Raw genomic sequence first — 22,208 nt, 5'->3', positions numbered from 1 at the left:
TGCCTACTCTTCATCAGGGGATGGGACCTAGTTAGATTTCCTTCATCCCTGATATTCTTTATAAATATCAACATCAGATAAGCAATAAGAATAGAAATCATTTCCCAGTAAATGAGTTAAAAAAAAAATAGAGTTGAGGAGAGAGACTAAAAGGGAAAAGAGTAGAGCAGCCTGAAGAGGGAGAGGAGAAATGGAGGTATGGGTGAGTTTGGTAAAGGACATATGGAAAAGTTCTTTTTACTATTTATATTTTTCTCAATTTCTGGATGGTTGTAATAATCCCCAAATATGAATATATAAGATTTTCTTAATGTTTATTAATATTGTATATTAAAATGTTTTCCTTGTGGTACTTTATAGGATAATATATAATGAAATGATAACACAGGATAAAAGGAAAACCATAAAGCCATAAATTACATGATCCTCAATAAGTGGAAATCCTGGATTAAGTGGGTACAATATACATAGCTCACAATATTTGGATTCATCTACATGAAATGCTAAAATACAATTTTCAGAAAAAAAATATTTCAAAAAAAATCATAAAACAAAGTCAGAAGGTTCCTTAAAATTATTTAGTATATCATTTTCTTAAAATTTATAAAATAGAGGTCACTGCATCAACAAAGTCAAAGCTAAAAAGCCAGGACACCTCTGGAGTTTGCTATATACTAAAAAATATACTTGTATAATTTAATTGATCTAAAACATTTCAAGTAAATCCTTTATGCACTATTCCTATAAAAGATTATAGAAAAATGCATTTTATCTCATAAAAATTATGGACTGCCACTTGATTATTTATTTATAAACAGTATGTAATTATATATTGTATTATAAGCTTATATTATGAGGGGTACAAAATAAACACAATTTATTAAACTAGAAAATGTATTTCAATTGTAGTTAATCATTATTGTCATTCCACTTAACATGCCCTCATTTAATGTATTATCTGATTTGCATTTCTCTGATGAGTAAGGATGTTGAACATTTCCTTAAGTATCCTTCAGCCATTTTAGATTCCTCTGTTGGGAATTCTCTGTTAGTTCTGTACTCCGATTTTATTGGATTATTTGTTCTTTTGATGACCAATTTCTTGAGTTCTTTGCATATATTGGAGAAATGGGACCCCATTATGTTATTCTTGTTGAAGCAAACACACTGTTGGAAATTCACCGTCATATTTTCCCTATGTACCAGGATGCATTCTGATCCTTTGGCTCTTACCATCTTTTCCACTCCCTGTTCTGTGATGTTCCCTGATATTTACATGTGAAGGGTTCATTGGAAATAATTAATTTGTGGTTAAGCAATCCATAGATATTTGCCCAATTTTTTGTGGTCTCTAATTGGCAGAAGAATCTGGGCATTTTTTTAACACTTCAATCTCCTCTCTCCATGCATAATGATTTAGCCAGTGAATTCATACAGACACATATACAGTGGCATTGTTGTGCCAATGCTCTGTAGTTAAACTTCTTTAATTGTTAGAATTCAAGACTCAAGATATAACTGCTTGCCTAGTAGCTCTTCTATGATGTCTGACAAATAGTATCACCAATTAATAAAAGACAAGAAAGAGTTGTTTATTCCTAAATTTCACCCTCTGTCCCATGTGATCTGTGACAAATGTGAAGGCCGAGGTGGTAAGAAAGGAGCAGTAGAGTGCTGTCCCAACGGTAGTGGGACTGGCATGCAAATAAGGATTCATCAGATCAGACCAGGAATGGTCCAGCAAATTCAGTCAGTGTGCATGGAATGCCAGGGTCACGGAGAACGCATCAGTCCTAAAGACAGATGTAAAAGCTGCAGTGGAAGAAAGATAGTTCGAGAGAAGAAGATTTTAGAAGTTCATATTGATAAAGGCACGAAAGATGGTCAGAATATAACATTCCGTGGAGAAGGAGACCAAGAGCTAGGACTGGAGCCAGGAGACATTATCATTGTGTTAGACCAGAAGGACCATGCTGTTTTTACACGACGAAGAGAAGACCTTTTCAAGTGTATGGACATACAGCTGGTTGAAGCATTGTGCGGCTTCCAAAAGCCAATATCCACTCTTGACAACAGAACCATAGTCACCACCTCTCATCCAGGTCAGATTGTCAAGCATGGAGTTATAAAATGTGTGCCGAACGAAGGTATGCCAATATATCGTCGGCCATATAAAAAAGGACATCTAATCATTGAGTTTAAGGTAAACTTTCCTGAGAATGGCTTTCTCTCTCCTGATAAACTTTCTTTGCTGGAAAAACTCTTTCCTGAAAGGAAGGAAGTAGAAGAGACTGATGAAATGGATCAGGTAGAACTGGTGGACCTTGATCCAAATCAGGAAAGACGGCGTTATTATAATGGAGAAGCATATGAGGACAATGAACATCACCCTGGAGGTGGCGGTAAGTGTTGGACCTCTTAATGGGCCAGATACTGTTTGTCACTCTATATCCAGCAGTGAATGTTGGAAGGACTGTAATCATAATATGCTCACTACTTGGCTGTTGTTCTTGTTTTAATATTCAACTATAGTAGTGTTTTAAAAGTTAAATGAAGAATAAACACAAATATAAAAGCTCAAAAAAATGAAGTATCATGTTGAACAGAGTAAAGGAAATTGAAGTCATTTGTGTTAATTTTTCTTTATCACTTATTCGACACAGTCAACTCATTATCAATACTGAACTATACAACAAAATCAATCTCAAAAACAGCCACTACATTTGAGAAAACAGCAAGTAGAAGAGGAGTATAGCAATGAATAGGGAGAAAACTCAGGGGATTGCAGAACTATGGAACTTAGGGTTGTAACTTCAGTGGAAAACAGAATGGTCAAGTCAATCAGATGTTGCTGAGAAGTTGAAATAAAATTTTGAAGCAGATATTGAAAGGCTATAGATTTTTGCTGTTGTTGCTGCTGAGAAAAGGGGAAAGTAGAATAATGGGGATCAAAGTTTAACTGGAGTTAACTGAACAGAGAAGATATGATTGGAAGAGTAACTATTGTGTTACAGGTGTTTCTCCAAGGGTTTAAATTTTCTGAGAAACAAAGAAATGGTAAATAATTAAATAGAATCAAGAATGGTCCATTTTAATGAGGAGAAGATATAATGGACATAGACTATTAATTATGTTACATAAAATGAACCAGTTATGATGGAAAAATGAATAAATATATAAGGGGGATCTAAGATAATGCAGTGGCAGATAAGGACCAGTAAAAAAGGATATGTTTCTATAAATGAAAAGACTTTATAATAATAAGAAATAATAAGGAGACAGATGCAGGATAATGTTGATGATGAATGTCTTGGACTATGGCATCTAGATTAGTCATTGTATTATGAGGAAGGTCTTTTTCATTCAGTACATATTTTAGGGATTAAGACCGAGCAGATATAGAAGTTGAAAATAAAAGTTGTAAACATTGCTGTGCTAACAAAAATCACAGACGATAAAAGGAATTTTTTTTTATTGAGAAAAGGAAAAAAAAAAAGAAAAAAGTTTCCGCCTCCTCCCAGCCTCCCATTTCCCTCTCCCTCCTCCCACCCTTCTTCCCCTCCCCCTACTCCTATCCCCCTCCCTCTCCAGTCCAAAGAGCCATCAGGGTTCCCTGCCCTTTGGAAAGTCCAAGGTCCTCCCCCCTCCGTCCATGTCTAGGAAGGTGAACATCCAAACTGCTAGGCTCCCACAAAGCCAGAACATGTAGTAGGATCAAAAAAAGGAAATTTAAATATATAAAAACCTATATGCTCATGTGCAGAATTTGAGTGTAAATTCTTCAGAAATTTTCCATATTTTTGACTGATACATCACAATTTCATAACACATATCATGGATTTTAAAAGAAGAAGCATTATTACATATTTTCTTTGCTGTATATTCAAACTCAGAATGGTTCACAAATGAAATAACACCAACATAGGCAAACCATTCAGTCATTCTTCTTTATACCTATCCATTTCTGTATAGAGATATCAAAATTTAATTTGATAATATAAAATAAAGAAATTAATATTTAAATGTGGTAGAAACTGTGTCCAAAGGAAAAAACTTTCTATCATTCTGTGGATTACTACTGCATAATGATTAAACATGATGTCTTAATATCAGGAGTATTCATTTAAAATTATATCAAGTAAACCAGTTGTATTTACAGTACCAGCAGCAGTGGCTGAAATTGTTTGTCTTCCCTTTAGCATTTTAATTTAGAGCTTTCTAAATGCAAATTAAGGGAAGTTTCTGCTCTGAAGATAGGGAGATGATTTTCCATTTTTAAATATCTCTATTGTATTAGTGGTGTTGTTTAATTGGTTCACTATTTACAAAAAGCATTCATGCATGGCCCTCAAAATGCTTTTCAAAGAATAAAAAGCATGAATACAGTACTTTCTACTAGATTTCAGAAATGTTTGTTCTTCTAAAACTAGCCCCTAGAAAAGATCAAATATTACTATTTTAAATTACATATAATGAATTGAATCCTTGTTTTTTCAATCTCTGTGTGTATGCATGTGTGTGTGTGTGTGTGTGTGTGTGTGTGTGTGTGTGTGTGTGTGTGTATACCAGAATGTTAAGTCCTCAGTCTAGGATATAAACATAAAACATATCCATAAAACTTAAAATATCCCAAGCTATAAAAATTGCTGTGCTTTGCTCTCTGAATTCTAAGGTTTGGTTTAATACAAGATATCTAAAGCACTCCATGGGCAAAGCTTTAAAGAAATCAGCTCTTCTCTGTACAAACTAAAGTATTTTGTGTAAAATAACTAATGTAAGTACTAATTGGGATCTTGGGGGTGGGGTAGGATGGGCATAAGGGGAGATGGGGAGAGAACAGGGAGAAGGGGAGGATGGAGGGAACTTGGGGAAAAAGGATAGGGGAGCACGGAAGCACAATTCTTAGTTAAGGGAGCCACCTTAGGGTTGGCAAAAGACTTGAACCCAGGAGCCCAAGGCGATGTCCCTAGTTAGTTCCTTGGGCAGCTGAGGATAGGGAACCTGAAATGACCCTATCCTATAGCCATACTGATGAATATCTTGCATATCACCATAGAACCTTCATCTGGTGATGGATGGAGATAGAGACAGAGACCCACACTGGAGCACTGGACTGAGCTCCCAAGGTCCCAATGAGGAGCAGAACGAGGGAGAACATGAGCAAAGAAGTCAGGACCACGAGAGGTGCACCCACCCACTGAGACAGTGGGGCTGTTCTATTAGGAGCTCACCAAGGTCAGCTGGACTGTGACTGAAAAAGCATGAGATAAAACTGGACTCTCTGAACATGGCGAACAATGAGGGCTGATGAGAAGCCAAGGACAATGGCATGGGGTTTTGATCCTACTTAATGTGCTGGCTTTGTGGGAGCCTAGCCAGTTTGGATGTTCGCCTTCCTAGATATGGACAGAGGGGGGAGGACCTTGGACTTTCCAAAGGGCAGGGAACCCTGCCTGCTCTTTGGACTGGAGAGGGAGGCGGAGAAAGGTGGGAGGAGGGGAAGAAGGGTGGGAGGAGGGGGAGGGAAATGGGAGGCTGGGAGGAGGCGGAAACTTGTTTTTTTTTCTTTTCTCAATAAAAAAAAAAGAAAAAAGAAAAGCTAAAACTGACAAAGCTTGCTCACATTCACAAATTGGCATTTGTTGTATGGAGGGGCGGGCTGTGTCCCGCTACCCAGCTAGCTTTACCTGAAATAATTACACGGAAACTGTATTCTTTTAAACACTGCCTGGCCCATTAGTTCCAGCCTCTTATTGGCTAGCTCTTACATATTGATCTAGCCCATTTATAATAATCTGTGTAGCCCACGAGGGGCTTACCAGGGAAGATCTTAACCTGCAGCTGTATCGGGTGGGAGAATGATGGCGATTGCCCAACTCGGCTTCTTTCTCCCAGCATTCTCTTCTGTCTACTCCGCCTATCTAAATTCTACCCTATCAGAGGGCCAAGCAGGTTTTTTTTTTATTAATTAACCAATGAAAGCAACAGATAAGATACAAGACCCACCTCCATCAGGCATTCAATCAACAGAGAAGACCTCACTAACATGAACAGTTAGAACATTACATACTGTTTTGGCGGGTAAAATTTTTTGTGATGCAGCGTCTTTAATAGGGCCTAAAGTTGTTTGTTTGTTTGTTTGTTTGTTTTTAAAGATAGTGTTCATTTTATTTTGCTGACTTTTATTTTACATAAAATTAAATAAATGGTTTTGTTACTAATTTAGTTTAACAAGGGCCACCTACATGAGTCATGGAAAGGAACTGGTGGGTGAACGATCAATAGAGATAGGAACAAAGAGGGAGAGGGAACAGTAATCAGAATGCACTATAGATAAGTGCAGAACTGACAAACAAAATGAATAAAGTCAAATCATATCTTCAAATGCTTAAATTAGTAAATCTGAATCGCCATATATTTTCAACTATAGATACTGTGAGGTAAACAAGATATTAAATTCTAAAATTAAAATACTGTGATTGTTTAAAATTGAAACTATTTTCAGTAGAGTTTTATTTACTTAAATAGATATAGATAAAAACAGAAAGATAGCTATCTAGGTAGGTAGGTAAGTAGGTAGGTATGTATGTAGGTAGGTAGGTAGGTAGGTAAGTAGGTTGATGGACTGACAGACGGATAGTCAGATGGGCAAACAAATAGAGAGATAACATTTGGTACATAATAATTATATATATGAATGGACTACAGTGTGGTATTTCCATGCCGGCATATGAGAAATAAACATGTCAGGTTTGTCCAACATAGTAACACTTCAGACATCTATCATTTCTTCACATTTGAGTAAAATTTTTCTTGCTATATGTTGGATATGAATAACCTCCAGTAGTGCCAGTAGTGAATGCCAATAGTGATATAATCACTTGGTCCACAGCTAGGTGCTAATGGGAGCTGGTCAAACACACCAGTAACAAAAGCCCGGTGAATAAAAAAGAAACATTTTCTTTATAAATTTATTATCTTGATATCTGTAATGGAATAAAAAGTGATTAATACACATCTCTGTAAACTATTTTGATATAGTCAATTGCTGTAGAGCATAATTTTCCTATGATTCTGAATGTTGGACATTATTGTTCATATTCAACCAATGTACAGATTGATGACACCTTTTCATACTCTCTCACTATGAGCAGCCATTCCAGATAACAACCAATGTTCTATTCTCTACTTAGGATTCACTTTTTCAATTATACATATAAAGTAAAAACATGAGGTATCTGTACTTCTGTGTCTGACATGCATTAATTAGCATTATGTTCTCTAGTTCCTTCAACCCTGAACAAACAACAGATCCTCCTTTGCTTTTATACCTTAATATGCACGTGATAGTACATCACATTCTGTTTATCTAATTAACTTTCTATTAACAGATTGACTCCCTGAGAATATTATAATGAACACACAAATACAGATTCTATTCCATGTACAAAATTTGATGTAAAATGCATTCATTTTGATTTTTCTCAACTACTGAAAATTTCAACTTTAGCAATACATTTATTCAATACAAAATCATTTATGTTCATTTTTATTGGTATGTATTATGTTTTCTTTGAATGCATAAACAATATGTTTGATTTGCGTAAAGAAACAAAAGCACTGCAATAGTTTTTCACTAATCAATACATATAGTGAAGAAATTCTATAAAAGAAAATATATTAAATAAACTTGAATTTACTATTAACTTAGATTTCCCCAGAACCAACAAAAATTAATTCTGAGAAAAACAACGATGTTCAGAATATAACTGTCAATTTATAATTGAAATTATAAAAAGAAAAACCCATCACAGATAGAAAAAATGACAACCCACTTCTCCACAAATGAATATCTAAAACATAATTGGGTAATGACATTCCCAATTAATCTGAAGTGAACACTTTATAAGCAAAACACCCTGTCAGGAAATCATTCTCCCTTTTAAAGCCTTTTCTCATTCATTACCTCATTTTAACAATATATATGTAAATACTGTCAATTTCCTATATCATCTGTCCTTTGAATGTTTTATCCTGGGAAGTTATCAATGAATGGTTACAGGGGGAAACAAGTACCAATGAATGAAAGAACAAATGAGGCAAAGAAGGGCTAAATGTCATCAAGAATTATTTCATAATCACTGACAGAGAAGACAATACTAATTTCTTAAAATCCATACAGATACAGTATACACTTATGTTCTCTAGTTCCTTGAACACTGAACAAACAACAGATCCTCCTTTTCTTTTATAGCTTAATATGCATGTGAAAGTACAATTTTTTTTCCAATTAGGAAATATTGCCCATAGGTTAAAAACAAAACAAACAAAAACTTCTCAATATTGTTGTTGTTAAAACAGTGAACATGTAAAGATAAAATATTATTATCATTTCTAATCAAAGGTTACAATCACCAAATAAAGGCATGAGCAGATAAAAAACGCACAATTTGTATTATTGTTTTGATTTCTTAAATGTAGTACATATGCAACTACAACATGTATAAAATGTGTAAGTCTACATATTAAATTGAAAATACTCACAAATACAGAATAATATGGCTGAGATGTACATGAAAATTAAATATATTTGAAGCAAGCATAGACCTTATATCACCAGACAAGATACACTACTTTGTGGCATTCTTGGTCACAGCTGTGACATCTGATGATGTGAACTACAATCCTGTCTTGTCAGAAGAGAATTATAGATTTCATTGGAAAGCTCCAATTATTTCTAGAATTCAATTTACAGAGCTCACAAGCAATGACCACAAAAAAAAAACTGTTGTAGGGTTTATAATTGAAATAACACTGAAATTAACTGAGATATGCTCTAAGTTATAGAAACTGTAAAAACACTTGCTTTTATCTCACTATGTTTACAAACATTCAAATGTGTTTAATAAATGTTTTCCATATTAATGCCTCATACCAAATACAACTGTAAACATTTCAAAATGCTCATCATACACATATTCATGTAGCCATTTGTACACACACAAGTGTACACTTACACACAATTTGAGTATTCGCTAAGTCTTATCCTTAAAATTCTGTAAAGGTAAAAATATTGAAACTAAAGTGTTGAGTAAAACGTTACATGTTTAGTCTCTATTATTACATCTCTCTAGCATAATGTCTACCAACGAATCACCAAGTTTGAGAAAGCAAACAAAACAGCCTGTCTTGATCTCCCTCATGTAAGGAGTGACAATTTTAGACCATCAGCTGTAAGGGTCATTTACAATTCGACCTGCTTCAGTTTCATTACATATCCCTGATCCCCTTAATTTCAAAATATTTGCCTGTCCTCCATGCTGACTAGTACATTCACAACCACAAGAGTTCCAGGGTACTAAATGTACATTAATAGAGATCTCCTTCCTGAAGCCGGGAAAACTGGCTCAGTACCAACTACAGAGATGAAACTTAGGAGTGGATTGAAATCCTGCCAAGAGACTGTCACAGATGGAAACTCAAGAAGGAGAGTATGAAAATAACACATCCAACTCCATTTGAATGGAAGCCAGGGATAATGAATAGCACAACTTGGATAATTTCTCTTGAGCCGTCTATATTAGAGTTATTATATGCCACTCAGTTACTAATATAACTAAAGTATAACTTCTCAGTTTTAAAGAAATTCTTGTTTATATAGCTCCATCAATTTCATTTTATACAAAACAATCATTATTACCATAACAAAATCAATGATATATCTTAAAAACACTTTAAAGCCAAATTAATAAAGAAAAAATATCTGAGTAAAAAACTGTAACAAAGGTAATGACGGGTTAATATAAGCATGTAAGATCACTAGGTAAAAAGAAAAATTATACCACTCTAATATGAAATGCCTAAAATATAGAACCACAACAATCACTGGCCTGGCAGGGTATCTGCAACAGTTCAATACTGGCACTTATATCTTTGGGGAAACCAACAGATGTCTGCCAGGACTTAAGGCCTGCTTAATAGGAGAGAGCTCATGCCTGGTACTATAATCCTGTGAACTACTCTTGGCTAAACTTATAAACCACTCTTGGCTCTAAAAGAGAACATAGTATTGTCATTTTCCAAAACCAATATAGCATACAACTCTATTCAAAATACTTATCCTTATACCCACAGGTATGTGAAGCTCTCATGTCTCATAAAAGAAGCTTCTACAAAGAACCACAATGGTCAATAAGCAGAGAATATGTGACCTTGGTGTATAGATCTCGAATTTACAGATCTATAGCACAGCCTGGACAAGTAAGTTTCTGGGTACATTTTAGGAGAGGGAGTATGTTAAGAGCTAGGCAGTGGCTCTACACAGAAAAGGGGTGTTGACTGTTCTCACAAACTCTGAATAATACAGTTACCTAAACAAGAACTACACAATAACCACAAATCAACATGACAATATGGATGAGGTAGCTTCACTAGGTCACAGGCCTAGATGGAAAACTACAGGTGGTTAATGTCTGGTGAATGAGGGGGAACTGCATTTCTCTTGGAATGATCCTCATGATAGTCTATCAAATCCCAGTGCTCAGTTACTTCCCTGTATGTACACTATAGACTTTACTTTATATATGAACAAAAATTAAATGAATGCAGTAGGTTGTTGTAACATTAATTATAAAAAGGTCGGAAATTTGACAGGAGAAAATGGAAGGGATAATGTAAGTGTATTCATACAAAGAACCAGTCTGACTCATGGTTTACCTCTGGCTAGTCAACTCTCAAGGGGTAGCACAATAGTCAAATGAATAGACCACTGACTTGTTTAGACCAGGACATATAAAATGCTGATTATTGATACCTTTATTCTAATATTGTGGTTTATTTCACCATCTCTAATAATTCACCATACCACTTACATAATTCCCTGTGCACAAGCTGTGAGTTCATGTACCATGTGTAGTCTATTTCACTGCTAGTCAGCATAGCCCTATGCCAGTTTATGAAACTATTCTATTTGTTACTCTCACTCTAATTTTACATGTGAAAAATAGTGAATTTCCTTTCATAAGAATTTCTATAGCAGTTTATAAGATATTTGGCAAAACAAAATACAAAAAAGTTACAAAAGTAAAATAAAATGAGATGTTAACATTCAGTATTTTAACATAAAAGTATATATTTGACAATCCAATTTCAAATTGTTTTGAAGACTAGGACAAGTGAGAAAATAACAATTCCAGAAACTAGCTGTGTTTACTCTGCTTTGTTTTATTTTTGGAATAGGGTTTCTCTGTTCGCTATCCTGGGACTTACTTTGTAGACCAGGCTGTGGGAACTCAGAGATCCACCTGCCTCTGCCTTCAGAGTCCTGGGATTAAGGTGTACACTACCATCACCACCTGGCAAGGTTTGGTTTGTTTGTTTGTTTCTTAGTTTTTACATACCAATCAAATTTTCCCCTCTCACCCCTCTTTCCAGTTCCACCTGCCTCCACCCATTCCTCCTCCACTGTGTGCCTTTAAATATAGGCAGGCCTCCCATGGATATCAGCCAGCCATGATATATCAAGTTGCATTGAAACTTACACTTTGAAATCTCACATGTAAATTTTTAAATGTGAAATTAAGGGAGAAAGCATTTTTACTAAATGCCTAATATTCAAATGAGTATTATAACCTTGAATTTTAAAAATTTCAATTAGAATTAAATCAATTTGAAATATCATTCCACATACAAGTGTCATTGCCAAAGCTACATAAAATCCCTAAGCAACTAAAACCAAGCTCTGTGCCTCTGACTAGAGGTGCATTTCTGGACTTTTCTATTCCCATATTACCTTATTAAAATGCAAGATTACATTTAATATCTAGTGTTTATCTACTAAGATACCAAGTTCAAAGTTCTTGTTAATTAGTTGACTAGTTATCTGAAGGGCATTTCTTGTTCCCTACCAAATGTATTTCAGATGTTGTAGGAAAGGGGACAATATTCACTTGATCAACCTATTTTATGATCTACAACCTCTTTTTTGGCTGTAGATAGAGACGTTGCAGATTCAAAAAGTTAAAATACTATTTTAAAATTCTTTATACAGCATAACTCCTGAATTTCTCTTCATTAACTTCATGCAAAAATCATTCCCAATAATGAAGAACTCCAATAGATCAAGAGGACTTATACAAATGTATTCATATTTCATGCTAATTAGTCCCTGTACATGTAATCTCTCTCCCTGGTGTGTCCAGTACATGTGTCTCTGTCCTAGATTGCTCATTAAATCTGCAATATTTCATTTGAACACTGCATCACTGTGACTGGATTAGACATTTCACAATCCAAGGCCTGTGATTTCTTCCTCTGTGTATTACTTATGCAGGCTTACAAGCAAAGCACTGGTAACACTGATACAATGCATACAGCAGTTGATATGTCCTGTAAGTATATAAAGAAGGTTATCATAAAGGCAGCCTGGTATCAGTAATGCCTCCATTTTGTATGCAGGTAATATATCCAGTATCTGACAAAGTTTGAGAAGTAGCAATCCTTATTCTTTTTAATGGGGACCTCTGAGACCAACACTGTCTAGAAAAATACCATGCTCACTGTTATATAGAGACTTTTCCTAGATTACTGCATCGAGCATTCACAAACACACACACACACACACACACACACACACACATTTTTTTTAATTCAAGTTGCAAAAACTTTGCAGGAGAATACAATCATAATATATTTCTGCCTGAACTATAATGGTCTGAGTCTATTTTTTATACGTGACAGAAGGAGGTTATGTGAAAATAGCACAATGGTGCAAAGGTTTCAAGTGTGGATAAATTTTTAAATCATTACATGGTGATAGTTTGATTTCTATATTTTTTCTAGTTCAGTATAATGAAAGAGCACTGCTGGAGGACGAAGTTTTGACTTTTTATTCAAAATCACTTCTGTATAATCTCGAGGTAAGATATTTTGCAGACTTGAAAATTCCACACTGATTGTCACTTTCCTATAATTTTGGAGTTATAAGATAACAAAAACAAAAGCCTATGTCTACAATATATAACTTTTTGAAGACTAATCTACATCATAATTGTGCTTACTCAGAATATATTTGAAATTATTAATCATTTAATTACATGCAAATGAAAACAGACTGTAAAAATTACAATACTTTTCAATCACTTTTATTTTCATATTAATTTCTGTTTGTAAAGTATAACAACGTACTATCAGGAAAAATCTGTACTTTCTTGTGTTTTCATTTTTAACATTAATAAAATGTATTTTCTATTAGGTTTAAATCATAAAGCACTATCACAAATAAATGAACACATTAACAATTACCAAACTATGTTTTTAAAAACCAAAATAATGATTAAATATTTGAAATTCCTCCTAAATCATTAGAAACAAGGAAGTAATATTTTCATTTTATTACATTCTCATAGAAGACACAGCTTCCCTTCCCTACTGATTACTGGGAAAATTTAAATATCAAATGGAAGGGGTTGTCATCAAAAGAAATAAAATTAAACCACTTTTATATATCCATTTTCAATGTAGGATTTTTTTAATTCAATACTTATTCATGGATTAAGAATTATGAAGATATGAATTTAATCACACTTATGAGTAAAGAGCTTGAAAGTTACACTGATTCACCAATAACTTAAAACAAAAATACTACTCATAATTCTGAAGGCAAAAGGAGGTACATCTCTGAATTTGTGGCCAACATACTCCTTATAGCAACTTCTAGGCCAGCCAGGGCTACATAGTGAGATCTTGTCTTAAAGCAAGCAAACAAAAACACATGTATAAGTATGAAAAAGTTAACAGCAGTGGAACACAATCTTTATAAATGTTACTAATTTTTAACCCTTTGCTTTTAAACATACTTAAAGAAACTGTGATTATGGGTATTGTTTGAATAGTAAAATATTCTCTATTGATTCAGTTTGCTTAAACATATTAAATATTTTATAAAGTTTTCTATTTAGTGAAGTTTAACTTATAGAACACGTTATCGTTTTAGAGAGAAAAGGATGGAGAGAGTTTAAAAAGAAATGCCAATAAAGTGAACACTAGAAGAAGTAATAGAGATGACCTTTTAAAGAGACATTTACTAGCATTCTAACATAACTGACTTAGTTTATTAGACTTGGTATTTTCCTGGTCTCCAGTGTTATTGTCTTAATTTGGAAATGAGTTCATTTTGAAAGTCCAGATTTCAATGTTAAACAATTTAAGTGGTTTTTAGGTGTTTTTTAATCATACAGATAAAAATCTCACATTTTAATTTCTCAACATGGAATTGGTACCTAATATAGAGGTATTTATGGATAGGTAAATATATCTGAAGAACAAATAGTCTCTCAGCAATTTAGTATCACACTATGAACTTTTATTGCACTGTGTTGTGGGAAGTCTTAGTGATTGACAGTGTGATTAGACTTTCAAAATACAGAACCCAGAGCCTTAGAAAGGATAGAATATAATGGCTTCCACATGGTTTATATGGGTACAATAGTGTTTTGGGTTTTTTTTTGTTGTTGTTGTTGTTTACAATGCTGCTCTTTGAATAGAGCAATGCTGAGTAAATGCTCTGTTCAGTAGCTGACAGTATCAAATAGAAAACAAAAATATTAATAAAACTTCATGAGATAAGCAAAGTAGATATGCAAGACTATCTTAAAGTAAGGAACTATATCCTTTAGATAAAACTAGAAGTATTATTATAGTGCTTTGCTTATAATTTAATAATAATGCACATGCTACTGTATATTAAGCACTGAATTGAATGTTCAGTATATACACACATACACAGCCCTATTAATAAAAAGTTTATAAAAAGGATTTCAGAATATACTTTCTAAATGATGTTTTAAGAGGCATAGTAAATCAACTTATAATTGGAATAATTTCTATCATATTTCTTGTTACAATGAAATTTTTACACTTGAGCCTCTTTGTTTCAAATGTAACATAACAGTAACATAAGAGCAAAAAGGTAAAGAGCTTAAAAATTAGGAATGTAAGACGAGAGAATTCCATCCACATAATGGGTATTGTTAGTGATACACAATAGCAAAAATGTATAAACACCCCAAATGTTGTATGTCTTGCAATACAATAATATAACATATACCTATAAAATATATTGTTTGTTTCAAAAGCTACAGAGAAAGGGCCCCAGAACTATCCCAGAAGAGACTAATATTGAGATATAATAAGCTGTGATTGTAGAAGCAAGCAATTAAGGTTAAAAGATGATGAGAACTATTAATAAGTAAAAGTTTCATTAAAACAGAAAAAATAAGAAAACATTTCAATTTATTCAGAAAGTTTTGTGAAGAACAGTCTAAATACTAATACTAAAAAGAGACAACTAACAGAGACCAGGGGGTGGGACTCAACGGGAATAGCACTTGCTTAGCATGCATGATCATGGGATCAAGCTCTGTAAAAACAAAACAAAAATGCTAGGCAGACCACTGAGAAGCTGGCTTTAGTAGAATACCAAACTGACAGGTAAAACTGTCAGGAGTCAGTGACAGCTGGTAGGCAATAAAGGTAGTAAATGTCACACTGAAAAGGACTAATCATGAACCTCCCAATCATTTAGATGGAATAACAATAGATACATTGAAAACAATTCCATGATCACTAAAAGAATATTCTATGGGCTATTTTGACATCATTACTTCTATAATGAAATTACTTTGCTAATACCTTAAGAAGATTAAAGTAATATTTATGCAAATGAGCACGCTTACACCAAACATTGCTACAGCATTTCACATACTGCTGGATTTTAAATTAAAAACTGAAGTTTGGGAGTTTTGTGTTATGGTTATGAATTAACTTATTTTTTTCTTAAAAAGGTCTTAGATGTAATGGCATGCATAGTAAAAAGAAAACATTGGTAGATTCAATGTTTACATGGGACCCTGATGTTGAAAGCTCAGGAGGCTTCCTTTGGCATCAGTGGAATGTTCGCCTTTTATATAGGTCCATTGTGCAGTGAGGAAATGGCAACTGATGGTCTCTAAATAAAAGGCACCTTTTCCCTCAACAGAAACAGGTGCTAGTGAATAGCTACTGTTTGCACAGTGAATTTCTAGACAAAACTTTACACAAAAGGAAAATACAAATAATTCCTAGGAGGCCTCCTCTGTGAATCTCCAGGACAACAGTCCAGCTGCAGTAATGCCATATGTGTCATTTTTAAGGTCAGTTTTGTATCAGTTACTTATTATAGTGGTAGTAAAAGAATATTTATAAGACAGACATCATGAAGAATTCAATATTTGGAGTTTTAATTTCATTACTTGATGAACATCTTAGTATAAGACCTTTGGTGCCAACAATCTTTTGGCTATGGTCACTTATACTTTTAACATAATCAAGTACTGCCAAGAACTATCTTTCTAGGACTATTCCCATTGCTTCCTCATATTTTAGACTAATCTAGTATCTTAAAAAGTAGTTAATGCATATTCTTTACTCAGATAAGGGAAAAATCAAATTTTCAGCTTATACAAATTTACCATGCTATTATTATTTATTACAGTTTAGGATTCAAATTAATGACTATGTTATCCACTAATTTACGTCTGCCCATAATTTTTCTGAACATTTATGATACTTAAGATTAATGGAACTAGGAAATTCCCGTAAAATTATGAGAATGTGTAAAAAAAATAGTTGAATCACAACTTAACATCTGAAATTGTATCTATAGCTATTCCTGACCATTTATTTTGATACTCCAAAAACCACATGTGTTTATCATGGGATAAAACAGCAGTACTACAAGAATATATATATATGACAAACATTACACAGAATTTAACATCGAATGCAGTTGTGGGAACTCCTTCAGCCAATAGCTTTTTAGATATCAGCCCATTTTGGGCATGGTTTGATGTACTCTAAGTGCAGATGAAAACCCTGTGCAGGCCCCCTTTTCTTCTGGATTCAGTTTCCAGCTTCCAGCACAAACAGATGAGCATCTAGCCTTACTATGAGTTTTGTCCCCAAATAAATAAACTTTTGCTATACTCCATTCTGGGCTATTGTGGAACTCTTTAATGTGCCTTCAGAATGCTACACTGAAAACAAGAGGAAGGAAAATGAAAAACATCATTTGGTTTTTATTGTTCTTTTTATGTAATACAACACCACTGGTGTCATCTTGTAGAAGCATTATTAACAGTATAATTGATACTTAGCAAGTTCAACTGCAGAAGGAGATCACAGATATTCTAACTGCTGATTAAGTAATATTTGGGAAAAAAATCGTCTACATGTGAGGAAACCAAGCCATGTTGCCCATAAACCAATAATAGGATAACCTGAAGTTTCAAGAGAAAATCTATTTATCTGGGTAAAAATATTTTCTAAATACTTAGAAGGCAACAAGAAAGTAGAACAAAAGTTACTAACATAAAAACTAAGCTGAAAGATCAAGAGGGCCACCTGCAGTTTGAAAGTTAAAGATATGAAAATTCCTCAATCTCCTTAAAAATATTGTTTCTGAGGCTGAATATCCCAGGAGCCTTAAGTTATACTTGATTAGAAAAGCATATAATTACATAATTCAGATTAATTAAAAATGTAATGCTTCATGGTTTGAGATCTATGATGTTTTCATCGTGTTTAATTTTTACCATTAAACATGAAGGCACTACACTATAAAATCATGTTTTGAGTAGTTATTATATTGGTTCCTCTTTATCTTTGAATGATATAGGTGCAAGAATATAACATAAATTGCATTTGAATATGAATTAGGCAGTTATATTAGTCTGCATAAGGACAGCTTTCATATTTTTTCAGGCACCATCAAAATACAAAGTTAAATTAGAAAGTTAAAAATCCCACAGCAGGACAAATACATATATGAACTCACAGAGATTATGAAAACACACATAAGACCTGGACAGGTTAAAATAAAACAGCAGAACAGAAAAGGGTAAGCATACATAAAGACCTACCCCTCACCAAGAGGTTGCTTGCAATTGGCAGAAGATGAGAAAGGGAATATAAATTTTCTTCAGTGAAGTGTCAGTGGGTCTATCATACTCAAGGGGAGGTCGTATGTCTCAGGCCCCAGAGTAGTTATCCAACACAAAATGGAGTATTTTATTATGAATGTGGGTGTGTGGGTGTGACTTTTCAAGCTTTTATTTTTTCTTTCCCTTCTTATTAGTTTTTGGATTTTTGTTTTTTTAGTTGGCATATTTTTACAGAAAACTTGAAGTCCAGTGGGCAGGAAAGTGCAAAGGAGCTTTGGAGGAGGGTTACAGAGGAAAGAATATATGTTACATGAAAAGTTTTTAAAAATGTGTTATTTGCTTTGTTTAATTCTCTGTTTTCACAAGTGGATGAGAAAGATTTTCAAATTTCTCTCAATTCACCCTAGCCCTAGAAAAAAAGACTATTAATGTCTTCATAAACCATGTGAGATACACTCTTAACAGGGGCTTGGTTAGCCCCAAAATTCTGAGATTGTTCTAGTGGACGCTCAACCTCAATCCCTTCCCCATGTCTCTCTCCCCAAACACTCTCTCATCTGAAAAAGTCCATCAAACATGGTTCCTTCTCCAGAAATGCTCAAGACCACTCCCACAAGGTATTTAAACTGTTGCCCAGAAAACACACAGGTGGTTTTCAGTTTCGCTTCCCAGTCTCCTCCCTGGAGGGCCGGAAAAATCACCTGGGAGCATTTTACCCATTAAACCCGGGCTCTTTTAGTATTAAAAAATTGTTTTTATTGAGCCATATATTTTTCTCTGATCCCTTCCCTGAATCTCCCCTCCCCTTCTACTGTCTCCCATGATCCCCATTCTCCCAATTTACTCAGGAGATCTTGTCTTTTTCTACTTCCCATGTAGATTAGATCCATGTATGTATCTCTTAGGGTCCTCTTTGTTGTCTAGGTTCTCTGGGATTGTGAATTCTAAGCTGTTTTTCTTTGTTTTGTGTCTATAAGCCACTTATGAGTATAGTATATTTGTCTTTCTGAGTCTGGGTTACCTCACTCAGTATGATGTTTTCTAGAATCCACCTATTTGTCCACAAATTTTAAGATGCCATTACTTTTTTCCACTGTGTAGTATGCCATTGTGTTATTGTACCACATTTTCCTTATCCAGTGTGTTCATAAACCTGGGCTTTTTCTAATTCGGTTTATTTGGATGAATTGGGTTGTTGTGTGGGGAGAGAGGCTTATTAGAGTACAGAAACTTGTTTTGTTTTGTTTTGTTTTTTGGTTTTCGAGACAGGGTTTCGCTGTGGCTTTGGAGCCTGTCCTGAAACTAGCTCTGTAGACCAGGCTGGTCTCGAACTCACAGAGATCCGCCTACCTCTGCCTCCCGAGTGCTGGGATTAAAGGCCTGCGCCACCATCGCCCGGCTGAAACTTGTTTTGTTTATACTTTTTGTATTTCATTATTACTTAACATTTGTTAATTTCATTTTTTGAACTACAACACAGTTTATAGTATATCCTCAATTTTATGAGAGTCCTTAGAAATAGTGATTCTAAATGAATATTACTCAAAGATTTTAACATTCACTTATACTGTGATAATTTTGAAGACTGTATATATTCAAGTCCAGGAGTATATTAAGAGCAATATAAAAAGGACACTGCACATCAATGTCTCACCTACTCAAAGAAATAAAGAGATTTGTTTTTCCAAGAGGCAAAGTCATTCTAAAGAATCAAGAGTTAGCCGGGCGGTGGTGGCGCACGCCTGCAATCCCAGCACTCGGGAGGCAGAGGCAGGTGGATCTCTGTGAGTTCGAGGCCAGCCTGGTCTACCAAGGGAGTTCCAGGACAGGCTCCAAAGCTACAGAGAAACCCTGTCTCGAAAAACCAAAAAAAAACCAAAAACAAAGAATCAAGAGTTAAGTTTGACCAGTCACACTCCAATAGTCTTGGCATACGTTTATGTAACATTTGGCAGGGAATAATAACAAGAGCTACTGTAAAACTGCCTTCTCACCAGAAACACACATCCAAAAGTTAATTACTACTTATTATAAGGGAGTTTGACAAGACACAGTCACAGGCAGGCATGCATACAATCAAAGAGCTTTACATAAATCACAATAGCGTTTGTGAGACAGCTCACTCAAGGGTTTATTTACACTATGCTTCAAGATCATTCTCACTACAAAGGCTTTCAAGTAATCACTCTGACCAGTGTTTGTTAAAATGCATTGATAGTCAAGCTAGTGTTAACTAGATTTTCTGAACAGAAAGTGAATGGGTCAACCATAGTAGTACACAGACAAGAACATAGTACTACACAGACAAGAGCTTGAATTGTCCTTGTCGTTTATTTTTTTTTTAATCCAGTGAATGTTGCAGTTGAGTAAGGGAAGACTTGAAACACTGGAGTCTTGTTTGACATTAGCAATTTGATTCATTCTTCCAAGGTTCTCTTTCACATAATGGTGTGACAATTATCTTTCCTGATTTTTATCACTTCACTAACAGCTTTCATTTTTAGAAGACTTTTTTATGTTGTCAGTAAAAAATGTATTATTACTACTTGGAATAGGATAAAAATGGACAAACTAATATCATATTAAATGTAGCACAAATAATAAAAACTCAGAGTCAGATATTGGGGTTCAACCTGAAAAGCAGAAAAACAAAGCAGCCAAGCCACTAGAGTAGTCTTACCTTTACCAAAGCTGTGCAACCGGAGACTAAGCCAACTAAACTGACTAAGCAGACTAAGCATCTCTCTCCTCGAATTTATATTTCCTTTAGTGATGGGATTAAAGGCTTGACTCCCTAGTACTGGAATTAAAAGTACACCACCACCTGGATTTGTTATAGCATTGATCCTGTGTAGCCCAGATCAGCGTTGAACTCATAGAGATCCATCTGCCTCTGTCTCCCAAATCCTGAAATTAAAAGTGTGTGCCACTACTGCCTGACCTCTAGTGACATAGCTTTGCCCTTCTGATGTTTAGGCAAGCTTTATTTATTACAACATAAAATAAAATATCACTATAATATTAGGTACAAAATTGCAAATAAAATAAAATTATTCAGATAATTATTCCAAAGAGGCTATACTGTGGGACAATGGTCTTGTACCCTATAAAGATTTGTCATTTGTATTGGTTTAATAAAATGCTGACTGGCCAGTAGCCAGGCAGGAAGTATAGGTGGGGGAGGGGACCAGAAAATGAGAATTCTGAAAAGAGGAAAGGCTAAGTCTGCAGTCTCAGACTGGTAAAAAAATAAAGATACTCAGAAAATGATTTTCAGGACTCTAGATTTTGTTTTGGTTGGAATAATGCTAGTACAAAAATATTAGGTAAAATCATGGAAATAGTGTGGGAAAGAAATTTGGGAAGTGAAGGAAGAATGAACAGGTGCTTTATAGTGGAGTGGTAGGGAAAAGAAACTATTCCACATGACATTAAAGTGGTTGATACATGTCATTATATGCTTGTCCAAACATAGAGAACCCCAATCTTAGTAACAGAGAAAGGTGGAAGGAATAGATAAGAAAAAGCACAGCAACAGTTTCATTCAATTTTTCATGAACCTAAAACGACCATAAAATAGTCTGCTAATTAAAACAATAAGATGACATAAATCATTTATGAGTAGTTAATTAAGTGCATGAGAATAATATCATAATTTCTATGAAAATTGGTGTACACAAAACTTGATACAAAACCGAAATATATGAAAAGTGCAAGCATAGTAGCAAACTCACAGTAATAGCAAATAGAGTTATTTCTTTGAAAAATACAATCTAAAAACAAAAAAAATGTAAAAACTAAAAAACCTGAACTTTGTATTGCAATATTGTTATGTGTAGAGGGTTTCACTGAAGGATTCATGGTCATTGATTTAATGATTTTAAGAGGTAATAGGATCATTAAAACGTGGGGCCTAGAGGGAGTTTATATCTATTTCTCTACGTATGTGATGCCCTCATCTGGCATGCATTCCTACAGTACAATTATCTGCGATGGTTGTACAAACAAACACAGCATTCCCAGACATGGTGGTATGATGACTGAACTTTCAGCCTTCCAAATGTAAAACTTAATAAACTAATTTTGTTTATAATAAACTCAGCCTCACTTATTTTGTTAAAGTAAGAGGAAATAGACTCATGTACTTACTTTGAAACAGTTGACTATATATTTAGAAGTTACACCAAACTCTGTATATATGTATGTATTTTATTCTTTTTTTTTTTTTTT

The 22,208-nt window shown here is 34.4% G+C and overlaps 1 protein-coding gene and 1 pseudogene across 3 annotated transcripts in view; one reads left to right on the top strand and one right to left on the bottom strand.

The window, feature by feature from the left end:
• Diaph2 (diaphanous related formin 2) overlaps positions 1 to 22,208 on the bottom strand; it is a 793,576-nt gene that overhangs the window by 480,038 nt on the left and 291,330 nt on the right. The gene's annotated exons all lie outside the window — the stretch shown is intronic.
• LOC101986762 lies at positions 1,625 to 2,437 on the top strand (annotated as a pseudogene).

Source organism: Microtus ochrogaster, chromosome X (assembly GCF_000317375.1).
Source record: "Microtus ochrogaster isolate Prairie Vole_2 chromosome X, MicOch1.0, whole genome shotgun sequence".
Taxonomy (NCBI): domain Eukaryota; kingdom Metazoa; phylum Chordata; class Mammalia; order Rodentia; family Cricetidae; genus Microtus; species Microtus ochrogaster.
The sequence above is the reverse complement of the archived record's forward strand: the minus strand, read 5'-3'. Positions and strand labels throughout refer to the sequence as shown.